The sequence below is a fragment of the Rousettus aegyptiacus genome, unplaced genomic scaffold, assembly GCF_014176215.1.
Source record: "Rousettus aegyptiacus isolate mRouAeg1 unplaced genomic scaffold, mRouAeg1.p scaffold_m13_p_16, whole genome shotgun sequence".
Taxonomy (NCBI): Eukaryota; Metazoa; Chordata; class Mammalia; order Chiroptera; family Pteropodidae; genus Rousettus; species Rousettus aegyptiacus.
This window is the reverse complement of record NW_023416291.1, coordinates 18,448,238-18,457,226: the sequence shown is the minus strand read 5'-3', so window position 1 is coordinate 18,457,226 and position 8,989 is coordinate 18,448,238.

Genomic DNA, 8,989 nt, shown 5'->3' with positions numbered 1-8,989 from the left:
ATTTATTTATTTGTTTGTTTTTATGATGACATTGGTTGACGAAATCCAATAAGTTTCAGCTGTACACTTTAACAGTAACGCGTACATATGTTTACACTGTGTGTTCGCCTCCTACTTAGATTTCTTTCTGCCACCACATATTCGACCCCCTTTACCCCGTCTACCTTCTCCCTCCCCCCTCCCACCTACCCTCTGGTAACCACTAGTGCGTAGTCCATGTCCATGAATCTCTGTTTGTTTGTTCTGTTCATTTGTTGCTTTTAGATTTGTATCCCACATATAAGTGATATGTGATTTTCAGCTTCTTCTGACTGGCTTATTTCGCTTAGCATGATTATCTCGCAGTCCATCCATGTTGTTGCAAATGGCAGTATTTCATTGCTTATGGCTGAGTAATATTCCATTGTATATATGTACCACAGCTTCTTTATCCAATCATCAATCATAGGACACTTCAGTTGCTTCCACGTCCTGGCCACTGTGAAAAATGCTGCTATGAACATCGATGTGCAAATATCTTTTCAGATATGGGTTTTCAAGTCTTTGGGGTAAATACCCAGTCGAGGAATTGCTCGATCATATGGTAGATCCATTCTTAGTTTCTTGAGGAACCTCCATACTGTTTTCCATTGTGGCTGTACGAATCTGCAGTCCCACCAGCAGTGTATGAGGGTTCTCTGTTCTCTGCATGCTATTTAAATTTAAGTGAATTAAAATTAAATAAAATTTCAAAGTGTTCAGTAGCCACCGTGGCTAGTAGCCGCAGTGACAGACAGCAGAGAAATGAAACGGTTTCATTGCAGAAAGTTTCCATCTAGACTTTCTACACTGACTCCTCTTCTAGTTCCAGACTCCCCTCCCCCCATATTCCCATTCTCTTATAATGCACCAAAAACCCTGCAATTTCTTTCTATCTAAACCACCACCTTGGTTGAAGCTCCAGCCATTTCTCTGTAAGGAGAGTCAGTTGAAGGGTTTCCCTGCACCGCGGGCCGCCTTCCCTCTTCTGATCGGAATCGCGTTCTCTGCTAGAATGCCGACGGATCGCAAGCATTTCTCTTTTTCTTTGGGAGAGGTGGGTGCGAACTATCCCCCATGGAGGAAGCAAACAAAAGTCTAAGGGCTGGACTTGGGTGAACAATCTAGAAGATTTTGCGTGCAAGCACGATCAGATCTGGGCTAATCAAAACCAGGTTCTTGGGTGAAGCATGAGGGGCCGAGTCTGAGGATTTGCAGACGGACAGAGATGGAAGTGGACAGAGACATCGATGAGTGCAGCTCGCTCGTTTGGAGAGAACTCCGAACTGGGTAAACAGCCCGCGGTCTGAGAAATGCCAGAACGTGGACAAAGAGATCCGCCCGAGAACGGGATACAAGTAAATCGAAGAAAGAGGGGGAAAAAATCAAGGCCTCGCCAATGAAGTAAGCACATTTCAGAAAAAGAAAAAAAAATTATTTTGGAATGGAATTATTTTTTGACTTTTAGTGTGACATTGAAAAGTTACCTATAACGATGCAAAAAGAGTTAAAGTATATCTGTGTATTTTAACTAGTAAAAAAAATATCCAGTAACTTCTTTTTATTAAACACTAACAACAATACTTACGTTGAAAACAATACAACATTCTACTCAAAATGAAAGCGGTGGTGGGTACATAGTAAGTAATCAATAAGTGCTTGTTGATTGACTGAAAATAAATCACAAAATAAAAATACAAATTAGGAACCAGTGCCTCTGCAGCCCGTTCTCTCCCCAGACTAACGAGCTGTGTGCTTCGCTGGTGACAGCCTCTCCTTAGGGGTCGTTAGTACAGAATGGCGCTTCTTGAGGCTGGGCATGTGCTAATCAGTGTTAGAGATTAGTCCGTACCTCAAGTGGTGGCAGCCACAGGGGCAAGACGGAAGCGCAAAACTTCATTTCTTTTCATTTTATGGTGGGTTTTGATTTAATTCATCAGCCCCTTAACCAACGGTTCTATGATTGGCATTTCAGTAAATGGAGGAGAGCAAAACACTTGGGGCAAGTCATGTGTTTAAGGGGCAAAGAAAGGGGCACTTCTGGTTAGGAATTTCAAATCAGACGGTCTGGTGCAGAAGCCAGGGCTGCGAATACTTGTGCTGAATGGAGCTTGTGCATGATAATCATATTGCCAATTATAGCGGCTATTGTAATGGGCATTTGTTGGTTTCGCTTCTACCAATCCATTTCTCTTTCTTCTGATGGAAGTGACCCCAAAGATTGCTTCGGAAGGGGTGAGATTTCTCTTCCTACTCCCAATATTAAAGTAAAGACTTTAGTAGCCATAACAAAGAGACTCCAAAATGTACAGTATCAAACAAAATAGAAGGTTATATCTCTCTCATATAACAATTCAGAGCCTGTAGACAGGCTCTGCTCCACACAGTTATTCAGGGACCTAGGCTGGTGAGGCAGCCCTGCGATTCTCAATGCGTGGTTTCCAAGGTCACCCCAGTCTTTGCCATTTCTGCCCAGCAGGAAGGAAGGGAAGCATGGAGGAGTGCCAGCCCTGTAAGTAGCTACTTATCACTTCAAGTTACATTCCACTGGTGCAAATTTGGTCATCTGATTACGCTTGGCTGCAAGGGAGGTTGGGACTTGTAGTTTCCAGCCAGGCACTGTGTGTGCCAGCCATACTCAAGCAAAAGGTGAGCACATGGTCCAAGCTAAGGACGTTCTCTCTCAAACACCGTCTCTAAAATGTTCAATCTTGAGCATATGGCAAAAAGACTGAAAATGGTTGGAGCCGACTCATGCCAGCAACAGCTTCCTGAAGACATCCTCCATCGATCTCTGCTGCCTAGACTCCTGGAGCTGCCTTATTTCCTGTCTGGTTTTTCACCTTTCCCTCTGGCACGGCTGTAAGAATTGTCTCTGCTTAAGCTAACTAGAGTTGGTGTTTACTGCTTGCAAGAAAGATCCAACCAATGCAGCTACTTCTCAGTAACTACCTACAGCTTAACTCAGTGACAAGGATTTCTTGTGCACCTACTCTGTGCCGGAAAATGTTCTAAGCACCAAGGTACATAGATGAACAAAACAGATTACAATCCTGCCCTCACTGAGCTCTCCTTCACAGCCACTCCTTGTGATTTCCAGCCAGCAAAACTCCTGGTGTTCAGGGCTCCCTCCTCTTGATATTTTTGGTGTGTGCCTCATCGAAACTCCAGGGCGGACCCAGCAAGGTTCCCATAAGGGCAAGTGTGCAGTGAGGAGATGATCAATGCCACTCGTGCTTTCCTTGGGATTCTCACTTTTATTTTGCTTTGTTTCTATGTTTGCAATATGTAAATTAATTGTCAGTGCATCTTGCAAGTAGGTTATGCCCGGGCAGGGATTTGACTATTGCTCTGCAGCTCCGACAACTCCACCAGTTATAGGTAATTTGGGTGACAAGTTGTTGGCATTTGCATATTCGCGGGCAGCAATGTATTGCTTGGTGGTAAACCCAAATGAGAATCCCATCTCCCTCCAGGCACCCGGTCCCAACAAGCAGGGTCAAAGCAGATGGCTCTGTTAAGGTCTCCCCCTTTCCCTCATTGTCATGCAAATAGCCCAAGTCAGGGAGTCTGAAAAGTACTAGAGAGGTGACAAGAAAACATCTCAAATAAGTGACAAGTCAAAGTCCAGGGTATCCCTCGATTAGTTGGGGTTATAGCAAAATACCAAATTATCTTCGAATACCCTCCAGGAATGTAAAAACTCCCTCTTGCTAGTTCTGTCAGTTCTTAGTGGGTTTATTTATTTACTTACTTCCCCCCGCCCCCCTACTTTTCCCTGGCGAGTGGAGTGAGATGGAAGAAGTGGGGCTTGGAAGGAGCTGTTAGCTGCGGATATCCAAGCTAAAGCTAATTAGCACAGTGTCGGGGCCAGGCTGGCAGAGCGGGCCCGGCTGTGGGCTGTGTGGGAGCGGGCGGACCTGTGCTTGCAGAGCAGCCGCCTAACAGGTTTCCACCCTAAAGATATGTGATGGAAAGATGGCATGAATAATTCAGCGAGCACGAGGTCCTGAACCCACATTTTCTCTCATAAAGGGGAAAGCCGAGAAGTTTCAAGCCTATCAGAGCTAAATCTCTCTCTTTCAGAGCTTCGTTACTAAGTGCTGTGTAGGTGTGGAAAGCCTTATTACCATGTAATTTTGTTGGGAGTAGACTTCCAAGTACCTGCTTTACTTTATATTCACATACACAAAAAAGATCAAAATGCATTTTATTTCCTAACAATAGCCAATTTGGCTATAATTATTGTAAAATACGGAATTTTAAGGCATGGCGCCCAAGTGACTCCCCACGTCGTTCCCCTCTGTACGTGAATATCTTCTTATTTATTGCCTTCCCCATAATGAACTTTGAGATAAACAACAGAAAAAGTAATTTGTTTTTTGACAATGCTGAACCTTTGAATAGAGAAAATCACACAGTTGAACACAGAGCGCAGTCCTGTGTGGTAAGTGGTATCCATGGCAACCAATAGATTTTATGCTAAGTCTGGCCTTTAAAAACATTTCACGTTTACCACTGAGAAAAAGATGGCCTTGATTTAAAAATGATACAACAAGTACCCCGAATGGGCATGCTTTCTGCTCTGGGCTGCAAACACAATTAAGAGGCATCTCTCCGGCACCGAAGTACCTCAGCAGTATCCATGTCATCCTTGAGGAGCATCTCGGCCAGCTTGGATTAAAAAAGGAGGTTGGACGTTTTGTATTCTGCTGCAGGGGCTGAAGCCGTTTGGTTTTCACTTGTTCTCCTGGTACTTAACACCAGGAGTAAAAAATAGGGAGTAAAAATAGCACGTTGGCCTCTTATCTTAGTCTGTGATCATGGTGACGGTGAAAATATTATGGCCTGCTTATCTTGGGAGCAGCTCCAGTCACACCCGCTTATTATAACTTGAAATAATGGATGGAGAAATACCTACCATACCAGCTTCAGCCTGAGCACTCAAAATTAGTTTCTGTTCACATTTGGAAAGTTGGGTCCCAAAAATGGAATGCAGTTGTGGAAAAGAGAGGATGTTGCCCTAATGATACACTCGAATGAAATAAGAAAGGTCAAGCCCCCTTCTTTAAAGAGAAAAAAAAAGAGATTTGATGCATCAAAGGAAGGAAACACAATGCCGTGGAGAGGAGTTAGTTTTGCTTATCTGTAAGTGCTTTGATAGCTTCCTTAAGATGGCATTTCTGCTTCCTTTTGCAATATGGGTTGTCCTTTATGGGATTATCTTGGCCATATCAAGAGTTAGAGAAACTTCTGTGTACTTCCCCTGAAGGTATTTCCAGCTGCAGTGCTTTCGCAACTGACTGGCCTTGTTGGCTGAATTGTATGCCCCCAAAATTCACATGTTGAAGCCCTAACTCCCAGGACCACAGAATGTGGCTTCATTTGGAGATAGGGCCTTTAAAGAAGTGGTTAGGTTACAGCGAGGCTGTTAGTGTGAGCCCTAATCCAAGCTGACTCATGTCCTTACGTGAAGAGGCGGCTTGAACACACAGGGGGTGTGTGCATGGAGGAGAGACCAGCTGAGGACACAGCCAGAAGGTGGCCATTTACAACCTAAGGAGAGAGGCCTCAGAGGAAACAAACCTGCCAACACCTTGATCTTAGACTTCCAGCCTCTAAAACTGTGAAAAAAGTAACTTCTGTTGCGTAAGCCACGCAGTCTTTGGTATTTCGTTATGGCAGTTCTAGCAAACTAATATATCTGGGGTGGGAGTAGGGTGTGCTTTTGTAAAAAGGACAGCTTCTCAGAAGGTGTGAATCACTGCATGGGGAAGGAGGTCAGACGAAGACAGCAGCAGCTGCCTTCCTTACCTAAGTGGTTTGTCTTTTAGGGGGAGGCGGTGGTATGTTGTAAATACCCCTCCTGCCTCTTCTGACTCACCCGTCCGTTTTGTGACACCTCGCTGTTGGCTTTAATGAATCAAAGATAATTTCTGAGTCATCAACATTGTATGAAGACAAAAGTTTACACTTCTTTATACTGCCAAATACCTGAGAAGTGTCGTAGTGTCGTAGTCCCGGGGGTGGGGGTGTATGTCAGAAAGGAATGTGGGGGGTCGGGGAGGGCTGCACTTTGCTCCTTACATTTATAAGCTTTGCTTGACACCTGGACCTAAGGCCCAGGACTACACATCAGCCACTCGCCCAAAGGCACGGCCATTCATCTTTCTGAGATAATTTTCCTCTCTCAGTCCACAGAGCGCTCTGGGCTGTCTTTGGCTAGGGAAAGTATGTTGACTGTTTCATACGCTGAGACATAAATCACTCTCTCTAGGCCTTGTTAACTTTTACTTATGAACTGTTTTAATGTAGAACTGTCAGGACCCCGTGAAAATAATGGGTGGTGACAGGTTTAGGATTAAAATCTTCTCAGGTAGTTAGGATGGTGAGTTAGGTTATAAATTGCTTTTAAAGAGCTGAGGCATGAACTAAGAGCTTCATATCCTTACTCCAAATGGACACCAATGAGGCAGCTGGGACAAGTATATGCTAGTAATTCATCTTAATTATTTGTCAGCAAAGCCATCAGAATAAGAAATGTCTTTCATTTTGATTAAAATGGCCCTTGGTAATCTCTAAAGGGTCTTGTCTGAAAAGCACCATTGAAAGGGGGAAGTTGAGTCTTCTGGGGTTTGGAATTTTATGTCTAAAACAAGAAGACCTGAATCAGAAAAATATGCCAATGGATATAAAGAGATGGCTCATGTCTCCAATTACAGATGCTTCCATAATTCTCTCAAATGACCTCATTTGCTTCAGCTCCAGGCATCAGTGGGCTCATAATTTCTCTCAAAACTTACCTTTTCTCAGGGCTTAGTGGACAAGGATGGTTATTTACTATCAGGGAGATGGGGCTTAGAAGAAGGACCAGAGCCAATCATCACAACTCCTAAAGGAGGCGTAGGTTGGGTAATATGGAAGTTCAATGGGTATGCAAAGCAAACAGCAACCATCTCAGGCCGAGGAGAAACAAGTAGTTTTCTCAGGAGGCTAAAAAGAACAGATGGCCAGCAGAGAAATGAAATTTGAATGAGAAATGGGGCTGGAACCAGGTGGAACAGTGGGTGGGGAGAGAGCAACAGGCCTACACTCTTTAGAACTCAGTTCCATGATCCCATCCCTCCTGACAAGGACTTCTCAGGGCTTGGGGAACACACAGGCGCACGATGTTCACACAGAAGCACCCTAAGAGGCCAGCCCATCAGAATCCTTTATTCATTTTATTCATTCAACAAACATTATTGTATGCCAGTCGTGTGCCAGCGCTATCCCAAGGCCTGGGACACTTCGGTGAACAAAACCTACAAAAGCCTCTCTCCTCACGGATTTGCATTCCAGGGGGATCATTTACTCCACATCTAGCTGATGGGGCAAGGCTGCGAATGTGGTTAGTTCCTTGAGACAAGAGCTGCCTGGGAAGGGCAGCCTCGGGCAACTAGTTAAAAAACACTTGCCAGAAAATGAGGCAGAGAGGTTAGCCGCCTCAGAGCCACACATCTTCTTCCGGCCAGCCTCTGGATGGAGAAGCCTTTTCACACCTCGGAGAAGCTCTACAATTCAGCAGCAATTCACTAAGATGTTTCTGACTCTTAAAACATGTAATTATAGCTACAGACAAACTACGTTACGGGGCTTCAGAGAACCATCTGCTAGACTTTAATTTGCTTCGTAGGACTGAGAGGATTATAAATCATGCAGTAGCACATCTAGGAACATTCTTTCCTCCATATTTGTAGCTTTAGAAAAAAATCAAATGTCGTAGCGTCATATTACTTTGCCGTTCTTCTCTTGGCGAGTTTCTTGCCCAGGACTTCTCACTGATGGACTGAAACGAATGGAATCTCACTAATATGATGCATGATATGCATGATTTTTTTACTAATATGATACTGTATGCAAATGTAAAGTAATTTAAAATACTTTTCCACAGACATTTTCTCTATTAAATTTGTAAGACCATGTCTGTGTCATTCCAGAGAGTCATTAGCATACTCTCAGACTCACAGTTGAAGGATCTGTAGCATGAACCTCCAAGGCCTATGAGTAAAATTATGCAGGAAAGACAAGACTTCCACCCCGCTGTCACCAGGAAATGCACTTAAGGTTATATATCTAATAACCAGATTCTCTACTTAGCAAGCATTCGTTGAGCACTTGTATTGGGCCAAGCTTAGTTTCCCTCCAACGGCTTCCAATTTAGTGGAGGAGAAACATGGGAACACAGAAATTCCATACAATAAGATATGCTTTAAAGAAGTGTACTTCAAAGCACCATGGATGGGCGTGGAAGCCCTGAACTCTGCCTGGCACGTGCTGCACGGAGGCCAGGATGCTCCTTGTGCTTCCTTCGGAATCCCCAACGACTACAGCATCGTGTGTGAAAGTCAGGGAGCTTTCTGGCGGCTGCGAGCCCCTCAGCAAGGCTGGAGCCCAGGTTCACGGGTGAGAGTGAGGACAGTGAAGCCGGAAATACTGACCAAGGACAGCTTATGGTGCATCTTTTCAGCTGTACGAAGGGATTTGGGTTTGACCTTAAAGATAACAAGCATCCTTGGAAGAAAATTATCTTCTTTTAATCCACTTGCACCTGCTCACTCCATCCTCTCTGAAATAATGGGATTCCAAGAAGATGCGCTCTGTGCTCATGACATAGAGGGAAGATGATGTATCCATCTGAGAGGATCAAGCCTGTCCTCAGCTTCCTGCACCCAAGCTTTTAGCAGGAGCTTCGACTTGGAAAAAAATAGTGTAATCAGATAAAAGGAATTAAATGAAACATAGTTCCCAAGTTAGAAGCTTGAAATCCAAAGTCTGGGAAGGGTAGGTCAGTATCTTTCTGATCTCGAAGACCTGAGGTTCCTGCATGTATGGCCCATCGACCCTGACTATCTATTATCTATCTACCTGTCTGTCTGTCTATCATCTACCTATCTATATCTATATCTATCTATCTATCTACCTACCTACC